Source organism: Triticum urartu, chromosome 2 (assembly GCF_003073215.2).
Source record: "Triticum urartu cultivar G1812 chromosome 2, Tu2.1, whole genome shotgun sequence".
NCBI lineage: Eukaryota > Viridiplantae > Streptophyta > Magnoliopsida > Poales > Poaceae > Triticum > Triticum urartu.
The window spans coordinates 492,257,948-492,273,215 of NC_053023.1; positions in this window are offsets into that span (position 1 = coordinate 492,257,948).

Here is a 15,268-nt window from a genome sequence, read left to right on the forward strand (position 1 = left end):
GACCGCATACATCGGTATGTATTATTTCCAATAAGTCAGTGGCTCGCTCCATTGTTCCAGAGAACGGAGTCTTAGTCATCTTTCCCATGAGGCATGGTTCGCAAGAATCAAGTGATTCCAAAAGCCCATCAGCATGGAGTTTCTTCATGCACTTTACACCAATATGACCTAAACGGCAGTGCCACAAATATGTTGCACTATCATTATCAACTTTGCATCTTTTGGCATCAATATTATGAATATGTGTGTCACTACAATCGAGATTCAATAAACCATTCACATTGGGTGTATGACCATAGAAGGTTTTATTCATATAAACAGAACAACAATTATTCTCTGACTTAAATGAATAACCGTATTGCAATAAAGATGATCTAATCATATCAATGCTCAACGCAAACACCAAATAACATTTATTTAGGTTCAATTCTAATCTCGAAGGTAGAGGGAGTGTGCGATGGTGATTGTATCAACCTAGGAATTACTTCCAACACACATCGTCACCTTGTCCTTAACTAGTCTATGTTTATCTTGCAACTCCTATTTCAAGTTACTACTCTGAGCAACTGAACCAGTATCAAATACCGAGGGATTGCTATAAACACTAGTAAAGTACAGATCAATAATATGCATATCAAATATACCTTTGTTCACTTTGCCATCCTTCTTATCTGCCAAGTATCTAGGGCAGTTCCACTTCCAGTGACTATTTCTTTTTGAAGTAGAAGCACCCAGTTTCAGGCTTGGGTCTCGCTTTGGGCTTCTTCATGGGAGTGACAACTTTCTTGCCATTCTTTTGAAGTTTTTCCCTTTCTTTCCCTTTCCCTTTTCTTGAAACTAGTGGTCTTGTTAACCATCAACACTTGATGCTTTTTATTGATTTCTACCTTCGCTGATTTTAGCATTGCGAAAAGCTTGGGAGTCGTTTTTGTCACCCCTGGCATATTATAGTTCATCACGAAGTTCTAGTAACTTGGTGATATTGACTAGAGAACTCTGTCAATCACTATCTTAATTGGAAGATTAACTCCCACTTGATTGAAGCGATTATAGTACCCAGACATTCTGTGATGCCCCCGATTCAATCATACACGCAAACGTGTATGATCAAGATCAGGGAGTGATACGTCTCCAACGTATCTATAATTTTTGATTGTTCCATGCTATTATATTATCTGTTTTTGATGTTTATGGGATTTATTATGCACTTTTATATTACTTTTGGGACTAACCTATTAACCTAGAGCCCAGTGCCAGTTTCTGTTTTTTTCCTTGTTTTAGAGTATCGCAGAAAAGGAAAATCAAATGGAGTCCAATTGACCTGAAACTTCACGGAACTTATTTTTGGAACGGAAGCAATCCAGAAGACTTGGGGTGTATGTAAGGGAAGCAATGAGGAAGGCATGAGGCAGGGGGGCGCGCCCACCCCCCTGGGCGCGCCCTCCACCCTCGTGGGCCCCTCATGGCTCCCCTGACGTACTTCTTCCTCCTATATATATATATCCATATACCCTAAAACCTTCGAGGAGCACAATAGATCGGGAGTTCTGCCGCTAGAAGCCTCCGTAACCACCGAAAACCAATCTAGACCCGTTCCGGCACCCTGCCGGAGGGGGCATCCCTCTCCGGTGGGCATCTTCATCATCCCGGTGCTCTCCATGACGAGGAGGGAGTAGTTTTCCCTCGGGCTGAGGGTATGTACCAGTAGCTATGTGTTTGATCTCTCTCTCTCTCTCTCGTGTTCTTGAGGTGATACGATCTTGATGTATCGCGAGCTTTGCTATTATATTTGGATCCTATGATGTTTCTCCCCCTCTACTCTCTTGTAATGGATTGAGTTTTCCCTTTGAAGTTATCTTATCGGATTGAGTCTTTAAGGATTTGACAATACTTGATGTATGTCTTGCATGTGCTTATCTGTGGTGACAATGGGATATCACGTGATCCACTTGATGTATGTTTTGATGATCAACTTGCGGGTTCCGGCCATGAACCTATGCATAGGGGTTGGCACACGTTTTCGTCTTGACTCTCCGGTAGAATCTTTGGGGCACTCTTTGAAGTACTTTGTGTTGGTTTGAATAGATGAATCTGAGATTGTGTGATGCATATCGTATAATCATACCCACAGATACTTGAGGTGACATTGGAGTATCTAGGTGACATTAGGGTTTTGGTTGATTTGTGTCTTAAGGTGTTATTCTAGTACAAACTCTAGGATAGATTGAACGGAAAGAATAGCTTCATGTTATTTTACTACGGACTCTTGAATAGATCGATTAGAAAGGATAACTTTGAGGTGGTTTCGTACCCTACCATAATCTCTTCGTTTGTTCTCCGCTATTAGTGACTTTGGAGTGACTCTTTGTTGCATGTTGAGGGATAGTTATATGATCCAATTATGTTATTATTGTTGAGAGAACTTGCACTAGTGAAAGTATGAACCCTAGGCCTTGTTTCCTAGCATTGCAATACCGTTTGTGCTCACTTTTATCATTAGTTACCTTGCTGTTTTTATATTTTCAATTACAAATACCCGTATCTATCATCCATATACCACTTGTATCACCATCTCTTTGCCGAACTAGTGCACCTATACAATTTACCATTGTATTGGGTGTGTTGGGGACACAAGAGACTCTTTGTTATTTGGTTGCAGGGTTGCTTGAGAGAGACCATCTTCATCCTACGCCTCCTACGGATTGATAAACCTTAGGTCATCCACTTGAGGGAAATTTGCTACTATCCTACAAACCTCTGCACTTGGAGGCCCAACAACGTCTACGAGAAGAAGGTTGTGTAGTAGACATCAAGCTCTTTTCTGGAGCCGTTGCTGGGGAGGTTAGCGCTTGAAGGTATATCTTTAGATCTTGCAATCGAATCTTTTAGTTTCTTGTTTTATCACTAGTTTAGTCTATAAAAGAAAACTACAAAAAATGGAATTAAGGTTACCTCATATGCTTCATCTTTTTAATGCCTTTCGTGAAAATAAGGATTCTGATAATTGTGCCAAAGTGTTAGAAGAAGAATGCATTAGAATGTTTGGCACTAAATCTTTGTATGATGAGCATGATTGCAATGTTGTTAGTATGAATTCCTTGGATATCTTTGATGCTAATGATATGCAAAGCCACAAGCTTGGGGATGCTATGTTTGATGAAGATGATATTTTTTGTCCCCCAAGTTTTGAGGAGCAAATTTATTATGATGAAAGCATGCCTCCTATTTATGATGATTATATTGATGAAAGTGGATTTGGAGAGGTCATGACTTTATTTAGTGATGATTCCACTATCTTGGAAGAGGTTTCAATCGATTATGATGAGAACAAAGTTGCTACTTATGATAATTATTGTGATGATATACATGCTATAAAAAGTAGTGATGATTATATTCATAAAATGTGTCATGATTATGATTACCCTTTTTCTGAGCATTACTCTTTTAATGTGGAAACAATTTATAGTATTCGAGTCTCCTATGATACTCCCACTATTCTCATTGAGAAGAATTTTGCTTATGTAGAGAGTAGTAAATTTTCTATGCTTGTAGATCATGAAAACAATGCTTTATGTGATGTTTATATTATTGAATTCATTCATGATGCTACTGAAAATTATTATGAGGGAGGAATATATGCTTGTAGGAATTGCAATAATATCAAGTTCCCTCTCTATGTGCTTAAAGTTTTAAAGTTATGCTTGTTTTGCTTTCCTATGCAAGTTGATTCTTGTTCCCACAAGTTGTTTGCTCACAAAATCCCTATGCATAGTAAGTGGGTTAGACTTAAATGTGCTAGTCATATTCTTCATGATGCTCTCTTTATGTTACAATTCTTATCGTTTATGCGAGAATCATTGAAATCATCATGCCTAGCTAGGGGCGTTAAACGATAGCGCTTGTTGGGAGGCAACCCAACTTTATTTTTGTTCCTTGATTTTTGCTCCTGTTTAGCAATAAATAATTTATCTAGCCTCTGTTATTATTGAGTTTTTATGTTTTAATTAGTGTTTGTGCCAAGTAGAACCGTTGGGAAGACTTGGGGAAAGTCTTGTTGATCTTGCTGTAAAAAACAGAAACTTTAGCGCTCACGAGAATTGCTGCCATTTTTATTTGGAAAGTGATATTTAGTTAATTATTTTTTAATATGATTAATAGATAAATTCCTCACGTCCATAAATTTATTTGAGAATTTTATGAGTTCCAGAAATATACGTTTGATCCAGATTACTCTAGACTGTTCTGTTTTTGACAGATTCTGTTTTCTGTGTGTTGTTTACTTATTTTGATGAATCTATGGCTAGTAAAATAGTTTATAAACCATAGAGAAGTTGGAATACTGTCGGCTTTCTAGGAACGGGGGTACCCAGACTTGCCTGCCTGCGGCCTGCGGCGTGGCTCGAGTGGGGGCCCAGTGCGGCCCAACTTCATTAGCTCAAACTCAAGACCCTCGCGAGGGGCCAAGCCCTGCGGGCCGGACGACAGGAAGCTTCCTCAGGAGCAGCCTCATCAGGCAGGCTCGCGAGGAGGCGGAGAGATCAAGGCAGGGGCACCTCGTGAGGAGCCCGTGATGCAAGCCACGACGATCGAGATCAGGCGGGCGCCCGGCGGGCACCGGCCTGTGCAGTTTCCTTGTTTCCCCTTCGGTGCAAAGGGAACAAGCACAGTCCAAGGCATCGGGCAAAGGTTACCATTCCGGTGCAACGAGACCAAGACCAGTAGAGCGGCAGGACGGAGGACATCGTGGAGCCCAAGACGGCGTCATCACCAGTGCCTTTGGCAGCCGAAGACCACCTTTGGTCAGGATAACTTGTACTATATGTTCCCCTTCAAAACGGCCAATTGTTGGCGCCCTTCCCGCTCACATTTTGGGAAGAGGACCAGGGCCTCTATAAGTAGGACTAGCAACCATAGAGGGAAGGGGGATCCAGACCAAGTATAACATACCACACCAGCTCAAGAACACCTCTCGCGAGGCCGTTCTTCCCCCTGTATTGTTCATCATCAGCCCCTGATGCAATCCACCACACCACACACTGGAGTTGGGTATTACACCACATCGGTGGCCCGAACCAGTATAAACCTCGTGTCCTCTGTGTGTTCTTCTTTCCATCCTAGATTTCTTGCGAGCCATAGAAGCGCGAGTCGGTAGTGGAAAGATCTCCGTGCACACCGTAGAGTTTGAACCTTAAGGGTCTGTAGGAACCCGAAATCCGACATTTGGCGCGCCAGGTAGGGGTGCGCCGGAGTTCTCCCTCTCGACGAACCGCTCCCACCAACATCGTGTTTCGCCCCCATGGCGGACAACATGCCGCCTGCTCCAGCAAACGATGCCGACACTGGGCCGGGGGGCTCCGAGCCTTGGCCCCCACCTTGCGACAGGTGCAGTGGCCGCACAAATTCAAGCCTGAGGCGCCGCCGCGCTACAACGGCGCGACGGATCCGCTGGTTTTCCTGCTGGCGTATGAGGAGGTCGTCCTCAAAGCGGGGTTGACGACCGAGTGATGGCCAACTGGTTCCCCATGGCCCTCGCTGGTGACCCACGCGCATGGCTCCTCCACCTGTCGACGGCTTCTGGGACCTCCTGGGAGGAGCTGCGCGACCTCTTCCTCGCCCGTTATGCCGCACCAGTGCCGCCCGTTGTCGCAGCTCTCCTGGGTGGCACACAGGCACCATCCTAGAGCCGCCACGTCAAGCCGTTCACCCGCCGGATCAGCATCGCTTCCAAGCGTCGAGAAGCCCCCCGGGCTGGGTGGCGCCCGAGGCCGATCTAACCTTCGACTCGGATGATCACCCCATCAACCCCATCGGTTCGGGCGCGCTCCTGATGCTGTGCACCCCCACCATCTGCCAGGTGGCCGTCAACAGGACCCTCATTGACGGCGGTGCCGGCCTCAACGTGCTCTCGGTGGAGGCCTTAGGCCTCCTCCACGTGTCGCTAGACCGACTTCTGCCTAGCAGGCCTTTCTCGGGTGTCGGAGTCGGTTCCACCGCCTCCTTGGGACAGATCCGCCTCCCGGTCACCTTCGGCACCCACGACAACTTCCGCACAGAGCTGATCGACTTCGACATTGTCCCCATCGGCCTCCCCTACAATGCCATCCTCGGCTATCCGGCCTTGGCTCGGTTCATTGCAGCAACTCACCCGACGTACAACCTCATGAAGATGCCCGGAAGCAGCGGCGTCCTTACCATGTCAGGAGACACAAGGGATGCGCTGCAGGCGCTCAAGCTTGCCTTCAGGGCGGCCGCGGTGGCGCAGCCCACCAGCACCGACGCCCTTGAGCCCAAGGGGGCTGCGCCGGCTAAAAAGAAGCAGCTGCTCACCCAAGACAAGGCGGAAACCAAGCAGGTACCGGTCGACATGGACGGGTCCACTGACGCTACCTTCACCATAGGAGCCAACCTTGAGCCCGAGCAGGAGAAGGCCCTGGTGAGGTTCCTGCGTGCGAACAAGAAGGTGTTCGCATGGGAACCTGATTAGTTAGCAGGGGTCCCGAGGGGTGTGATTGAGCATCACCTTAATGTGTGCCCCAACGTGCGCCCCGTGAAGCAGAAGGCGAGGTGACAGTCCACTGAGAAACAAGCTTTCATCGTTCAGGAGGCCCGGAAGCTAGAAGCGGCAGGAGTTATCCGCGAGGTCCGTTACCTAGATTGGCTTGCTAATCCGGTCATTGTGCCGAAAAAGGGAGGAAAGGAACGCATGTGTGTCAACTTCACCAACCTCAACAAAGCCTGCCCACAGGATCCATTTCCGCTCCCCCGCATTGACCAGATAGTCGACTCTACCGCAGAGTGTGACCTATTGTGCTTCCTAGATGCCTTCTAAGGCTATCACCAGATCAAGATGGCGGTAGAAGACGTGGAAAAACGGCTTTCCTGACCCCATGTGGAATGTACTGCTACACGTGCATGCCATTTGGGTTGCGCAACGCAGGCGCAACCTTTCAGCGGCTGATGCACATCGCCTTAGGCCGACAGCTCGGGAGGAACGCTGAAGCTTACGTCGACGACATTGTGGTGAAGTCCCGGGAGGCAAAAACCCTGATACAAGACCTGGAAGAAACCTTTGCGAGCCTCAACGAAGTGGACCTATGGCTCAACCCGGAGAAGTGCGTGTTTGGGGTCCCCTCGGGCAAGCTCCTGGGTTTTCTCGTGTCCCACAGGGGCATCGAGGCCAACCCAGAGAAGGTCAAAGCAGTCGAAGACATGAGCCCGCCAAAGACCCTCAGAGAGATGCAGAAGCTCACCGGGCATGTAACCGCACTAGGGCGCTTCATCTCCAAGCTGGGGGAACGAGCACTGCCCTTCTTCAAGTTGATGAAGAAGAAGGGCCCCTTCGAATGGACTAAAGAGGCCGACAAGGCATTCCAAGATCTCAAGAGGTACCTTACCAGCCCACCAGTGATGGTAGCTCCGCGTCCACGGGAGCCCCTGGTGCTCTACCTTGCGGCCACCCCCTACTCCGCTAGCGCAGCCCTGGTGGCGGTCAGGGAGGAGCGCCGGACCAAGGCCGCAGCCACCGTCCGGGCTGAAGCAAAGCAAAGCCAAGAGGGCCTCGCGAGGACCACGACCACAGCTGGAGCGGAATAGCCGCAGCAGGAGAACGCACCCGGGGCAGGAGAAGCCTCTTGAAGCGACCAAGCACCGAGGGCTCCACCATCTCAGGAGACGCCTCGACCTCTGGAGGATGCAAGCTGCGCTAGCACCCTCAACCTCGTCGAGCATCCCGTGTACTTCGTCAGCATGGTGCTACAGGACGCAAGGGCGCGGTACCCCATGCCTCAAAAACTCCTCCTCGCGCTATTAGTGGCCTCACGCAAGCTGCGGCACTATTTCCAAGGCCATCCCATCAAAGTCGTCTCAGCATACCCCTTGGAAAGGGTACTCAGGAGCCCCAACTCAGCTGGAAGAGTCGCTGAATGGAACATCGAACTACAGGCATTTCAGCTAGAATTTAGTACGACCAGAGTCATCAAGGGGGCCGCACTTGCGGATTTCGTGGCAGAATGGGCAGAAGCACCGGGTCTCGAGGCAGGCGAGGACCGATCACTTCCCCCCGGAAGTGAGGCACCAGACGGCTGGGTCATGTACTTCGATGGGGCATTCTCCCGACATGGCGCGGGAGCTGGCGCAGTGCTTGTATCCCCCACTCAAGACAAACTCTACTACGCCATGCAACTCTGTTTCCAGCACGGAGAAAAGGTCTCCAACAACATAGCAGAGTACGAAGGCCTGATAGCAGGCTTGAAAGCCGCAATCGCCTTAGGGGTAAAGTGCCTCATCATCAAGGGCGATTCGCAGCTCCTCGTCAACTTCTCCAACAAGATATACGAACCAAAGGATGAGCACATGGAAGCCTACCTTGCTGAGGTTCGCAAGATGGAGAAGCAGTTCTGGGGGCTGGAGTTGCAACATGTGCCTCGCGGCACCAATCAAGAGGCTCATGACATTGCCAAGAGGGCATCCAGGCGGCTGCCTCAGGAGCCTGGCGTCTTCGATGAGCGGCTCTTCAAACCCTCGGCGGCACCGTCACTATCGAGCACGGCGTAACCAAGGGAGGAGCTCCCTCAGCTGCCTACCTCGGGAGCTCCGGCCTGCGGCCCGGCTTTAGGGGCACGCCCGCTCCTGGCATTAGAGCCTCAGGAAGGGTGTTGGATCGCAGAGCTCAAGAACTACTTGATGAAAGGGACCCTGCCGGAGAGTGAGGAGGAGGCACAGCGTGTTGCACGGCAGGCCACGACTTACTGCATCAAGGTGGGGAGCTCTACCGGAAGTGACCAAATGACATGTCCCTACATTGCATCTCGAGAGAGCAAGGGAAGGAGCTGCTGGCGGACATACACGGCGGAGACTGTGGGCACCACTCATCGTCGCGAACCCTCATCGGCAAGGCATTCCGCAGTGGATTCTACTGGCCCACAACACTTAGCGACGCCGTTGAGCTGGTGAAGGCTTGCGAGGCCTGCCAGTTCCACGCTAGGCAGATCCATCAGCCGGCGGGGGGTCTACAGACTATACCCCTCTCGTGGCCGTTCGTAGTTTGGGGGCTAGACATTCTAGGCCCGTTCCCTCGGGCGCCAGGGGGCTATCGCTACCTCTACGTCGCTGTGGACAAGTTCACCAAGTGGGCTGAGGTTGAAGCTGTCCGCACCATCCCAGCAGGCTCCGCAGTCAAGTTCATCAAGGGTCTCGTGAGCCGGATTGGGGTGCCTAACCGCATCATCACCAACAACGGTTCACAATTCACCAGTAATCTCTTCAAAACGTACTGTGCTAACCTTGGAACACAGATATGCTACGCCTCGGTGGCGCACCCCCGGAGCAACGGCCAGGCCGAGTGAGCCAACACGGAGGTCTTGAGGGGCCTCAAAGCCAGGACCTTCAAGAAGAAGCTGGAGGCTTGCGGCAGGGGCTGGTACGACGAGCTCTAGTCCGTGTTGTGGTCTATCCGCACAACCGCGGCCAAGCCGACTGGCGAGACCCCGTTCTTCCTTGTCTACGGAGCAGAAGCTGTCCTCCCTCACGAGGTCAGGCGTCGCTCCGCGCGGGTCCTGGCATTCGACGAGACGCAGCAGGACGCCATGTGGGGGACGAATCTCGTGCTGGGGGAGGAAAGTCGTCGAGAAGCCGTGCTACGAGCGGCAAGGTTCAACAGGCGCTGCGGCGATACCACTGCCGCAACATCCGCCCCAGAACTCTTGAGGTAGGGGACCTCGTGCTCAGACGGGTTCTCTCCAGGGAGGGGCTGTACAAGCTCTCTCCCATGTGGGAGGGCCCATTCAAGGTTGTTCATGTTTCCAGGCCTGGCTCCGCGCGCTTGGAGACCCCGGAGGGGGTACCCGTCTAGAACGCATGGAACATTCAACATCTTCGAAGGTTCTATCCTTGAGCGAGGCCTAGCGCCTATGGAAAGGCCCGGTGCCTCTGAAGAAGGCCAATGCCTGTGAAGCTGCCGCATTTTGGGAAAGGCCCGGTGCCTGTGAAGAAGGCCAATGCCTATGAAGTTGCCGCATTTTTGGAAAGGCCCGGTGCCTGTGAAGAAGGCCAATGCCTATGAAGCTGCCGCGTTCTGGGAAAGGCCCGGTGCCTGTGAAGAAGGCCAATGCCTGTGAAGCTGCCACGTTTTGGGAAAGGCCCGGTGCCTGTGAAGAAGGCCAATGCCTGTGAAGCTCGCCGCCCGTGACACTCTCACGTAATAATGAGTGGGGCTGTACACGCCCCGGAGTCTCCGGAGTGCCGCCCTTGGGCCTCGGGGGCTCCCGCCCATGCCCAGTGGCAGCACTTAGCTCCGCGCTGGTGAGAAGACGTCGAAGACTAGAATAGGTGCCGAACGCGACTTTTTCATTTGCTTTCTGCAGTTCACTTGTTCGTTCCTGTTTGAAGTCTTACTGGAGCTGTTGCCATCCCAGGCTTGTGATTCTTTGTCCTTTTCACTCACTTGCCTCGTTTTCTCTCACAAATATCGTGAGGGAGGTTCGCGGGTGCCCTCGCGAGTGTTTTCTGCCCCGATTGTTTGAAGCTTTCCTGTCCGGGTCCGCTGCGGGAGCACTCGTCCCGGTCCGTGCCCCACGGGCATCGCGACACGAGCGCGGGACCTGGGCCGATTGCCCCCGCAACCAGACCGAAGGCTACTCCTCCTGCTAATCCTTGCAAGACATGAAGCGTGCGGCGAGGCATCAGCCTCGGGAGGCGAGGACCACGTCAAGCCCCACTGAGCTAAATAATCCCCGCACATGGGCATGCGGCACGGAAACATAACGCAGAAATAGCGGAAGCAGCATAATGATTAACAGCAACAGTTCTAACACGCCCCCATAGGGCCCTATACTACCTTCCTTTTCTGCGCAGGGAAAGAAGAAAAACAAAATGGGCACGACTTGCTCGGCACCAACTTGCGGCGAAAGCTCGAGCTGACTCTGGGGGCTCAGGCGGATCCCTCCTCTCGCTTCACTGGGGCGCGACGGTGGGCTGACCCGCTACCTTCACCCAGGCGGGCGCGACGGCTGGTCACGGCCACCGCTGGAGGAGCTGCTGCCTGAGAAGGAGTCGCCAAAGCTTGGGGAGCCCCAAGCGCCGCCGCCTACACGCCTGCCGCCGTCTTCATCCTGGTCAGCACCGGGGCTGGGCAGGCGGTCGCGGTCATCGTCTTTGGGGCAGCACCCAACGCGACGACCGTCTTCCCCGAACACCCTCACGTAGAGGGTGGCGTCAGCATGGAATTTGAAGTGCAGGGTGCACCGCCGGCTCAGGCCACACGCACGGGCAAACGTTTGCCAGCCGCGGGTCAGGACCGCATCCCCAGAAGCGGAGACCTCTAGCGAAGCCCAGGAGGCCCTGCTGCAGCAACCATCTGCCTGAAGCCGGAGGCCGCCTTGAGCGTCGGCCGGCAGTTCACCTACGAAGAAACAGGGGAGCTGGAGCCAGGTGCTGGTCGGGTCCGCCAACCACACGACGAACTCCGGCAGCACCTCCGTTGAGCGAAAGTGCGGCCTGGGGGACCTCGCGGCCATGTCCGGCCTCCCATCGGCAACCGGGCGCTCACCACCACGCAGGGAACCGCCTCCATGGCCACGGCAAGCCACTACAGGGACCGCGGGGTGCTTGCGAGGGCGTCCCCGACCGCGCTTGGTCGGTGGGGAGTCTGGCCCTGCCGGACGAGCTTTTCCTTTCTCTGCGGCCGAGAATCTCTTTGGCGGAGCCATGGGAATGGCGAGTAGCCAAGAAGAAGAAAAGGAGTAGCAGGAAAGGATACGCTAACGAGGCTCGCACAGTGCCATACTTATAGCTGGAGAAGGCCAACCGCCGACCACCACGATCGCAGGTAATCATGACCCATTTCTCTGCATGCACAGACTTGCCAAGTCGTGCGGTTGCCGAGGCATCATGGGGAAGCGCATACGCCCACGACCAATCTGTCGCCACACGGCGCCCAAGGCCGCAGACTATTGGGGCCCGCAGTGCTTCGCGCTTGCCCCTTTGCATCTCTGCTAGGCCCAGCCCGGGCGCGCCTCTGGCCCCCGGGGGCTACTGTCGGTGTTCTGGGAACGGGGGTCCCCAGACTTGCCTGCCTATGGCCTGCGGCGTGGCTCGAGTGGGGCCCCAGTGCGTCCCAGCTTCATCAGCTCAAACTCAAGACCCTTGCGAGGGGCCAAGCCCTGTGGGGCGGACGACAGGAAGCTTCCTCAGGAGCAGCCTCATCATGCAGGCTCGCGAGGAGGCGGAGAGATCAAGGCAGGGGCACCTCGCGAGGAGCCCATAATGCAAGCCATGACGATCGAGATCAGGCGGGCGCCAGGCGGGCACCGGCCTGTGCAGTGTCCTTGTTTCCCCTTCGGTGCAAAGGGAACAAGCACAGTCCAAGGCATCGGGCAAAGGTTACCATTCCGGTGCAACGAGACCAAGACCAGCAGAGCGGCAGGACGGAGGTCATCATGGAGCCCAAGACGGTGTCATCACCAGTGCTTTTGGCAGCTGAAGACCACCTTTGGTCAGGATAACTTGTACTAGATGTTCCCCTTCAAAATGGCCAATTGTTGGCGCCCTTCCCGCTCACATTTTGGGAAGAGGACCAGGGCCTCTATAAGTAGCACTAGCAACCATAGAGGGAAGGGGGATCCGGACCAAGTAGAACATACCACACCAGCTCAAGAACACCTCTCGCGAGGCCGTTCTTCCCCCTGTATTGTTCATCATCAGCCCCTGAGGCAATCCACCACACCACACACCGGAGTAGGGTATTACACCACATCGGTGGCCCGACCCAGTATAAACCTCATGTCCTCTGTGTGTTCTTCTTTCCAGCCTAGATTTCTTGCGAGCCATAGAAGCGCGAGTCGGTAGTGGAAAGATCTCCGTGCGCACCCCAGAGTTAGAACCTTAAGGGTCTGCCGGAACCCGAAATCCGACAAATAAAGTAGGTTTAACACCAATATAAATAAAGAATGAGTTCACAATAGTACCTAAGTGGTGATTTATTTTCTTATACTAACGGAGCTTACGAGTTTTCTGTTAAGTTTTGTGTTGTGAAGTTTTCAAGTTTTGGGTAAAGATTTGATGGACTATGGAATAAGGAGTGGAAAGAGCCTAAGGTAGGGGATTCCCAAGGTACCCCAAGGTAATATTCAAGGACAACCAAAAGCCTAAGCTTGGGGATGCCCCGGAAGGCATCCCCTCTTTCGTCTTTGTTCATCGGTAACTTTACTTGGAGCTATATTTTTATTCGCCACATGATATGTGTTTTGCTTGGAGCGTCATTTTATTTTATTTTGTTTTGCTTGATGTTTGAATAAAATACCAAGATCTGAAATCTTTAATGTTAGAGAATCTTCATATAATTGCATAATTATTTGACTACTCATTGAGCTTCGCTTATATCTTTCGGAGTAGTTTGTCATTTGCTCTAGTGCTTCACTTATATCTTTTTAGAGCACGGCTGTGGTTTTATTTTGAAGAAATAGATGAACTCTCATGATTCACTTATATCATTTTGAGAGTCTCTAAACATAATGGTAATTTGCTTTGGTTATGAATTTAGTCCTAATATGATGGGCATCCAAGAGGGATATAATAAAAACTTTTATATAAAGTGCATTGAATACTATGAGAAGTTTGATACTTGATGATTGTTTTGAGATATAAAGATGGTGATATTAGAGTCATGCTAGTTGAGTAGTTGTGAATTTGAGAAATACTTGTGTTGAAGTTTGTGATTCCCGTAGCATGCACGTATGATGAACCGTTATGTGACAAAGTCGGAGCATGATTTATTTATTGATTGTCTTCCTTATGAGTGGCGGTCGGGGACGAGCGATGATCTTTTCCTACCAATCTATCCCCCTAGGAGCATGCGCGTAATACTTTGTTTAGATAACTAATAGATTTTTGCAATAAGTATGTGAGTTCTTTATGACTAATGTTGAGTCCATGGATTATACGCACTCTCACCCTTCCACCACTGCTAGCCTCTCTAGTATCGCGCAACTTTCGCCGGTACCTTAAACCCACCATAGACCTTCCTCAAAACAGTCACCATACCTACCTATTATGGCATTTCCATAGCCATTCCGAGATATATTGCCATGCAACTTTCCACCGTTCCATTTACTATGACACGCTCCATCATTGTCATATTGCTTTCGCATGATCATGTAGTTGACATTTTAGTTGTGGCAAAGCCACTGTAGGATCGAAAGTATGTCTAGAGGGGGGGGTGATTAGACTACTTGACCAAATAAAAACTTAACCTTTTCCCAATTTTAGTTCTTGGCAGATTTTGGCTATTTTAGGACAAGTCAAGCAATCATCACACAATTCAAGCAAGCATGCAAAGAGTATATTGGCAGCGGAAAGTAAAGCATGCAACTTGCAAGAATATAAAGGGAAGGGTTTGGAGAATTCAAACGCTATTGGAGACACGGATGTTTTTCCCGTGGTTCGGATAGGTGGTGCTATCCTACATCCACGTTGATGGAGACTTCAACCCACGAAGGGTAACGGTTGCGCGAGTCCACACAGGGCTCCACCCAAGGGCAACGGTTGCGCGAGTCCATGAAGGGCTCCACCCACCAAGGGTCCACGAAGAAGCAACCACCCACAAAGGGTCCACGAAGAAGCAACCTTGTCTATCCCACCATGGCCATCGCCCACGAAGGACTTGCCTCACTAGCGGTAGATCTTCACGAAGTAGGCGATCTCCTTGCCCTTACAAACTCCTTGGTTCAACTCCACAATCTTGACGGAGGCTCCCAAGTGACACCTAGCCAATCTAGGAGACACCACTCTCCAAGAAGTAACAAATGGTGTGTAGGTAATGAACTCCTTGCTCTTGTGCTTCAAATGATAGTCTCCCCAACACTCAACTCTCTCTCATAGGATTTGGATTTGGTGGAAAGAAGATTTGAGTGGAAAGCAACTTGGGAAGGCTAGAGAACAAGATTCATATGGTAGGAATGGAATGTCTTGGTCTCAACACATGAGTAGGTGGTTCTCTCTCAGAACATATGAGTTGGAATGATGTGTGTGTTCTGATGGCTCTCTCACTGAATGAGAAAGAGGTGGAGGGGTATATATAGCCTCCACACAAAATCCAACCGTTACACAGTTTTCCAATCTCGGTGGGACCGAATCAATAAACTCGGTCTGACCGAAATAGTAAACCTAGTGACCGTTAGGAATTTCGGTGGGACTGACATGCAACTCGGTAGGACCGATTCGGTTAGGGTTTGGGCATAACGTAATATCGGTGAGACCGATTACACAAACTCGG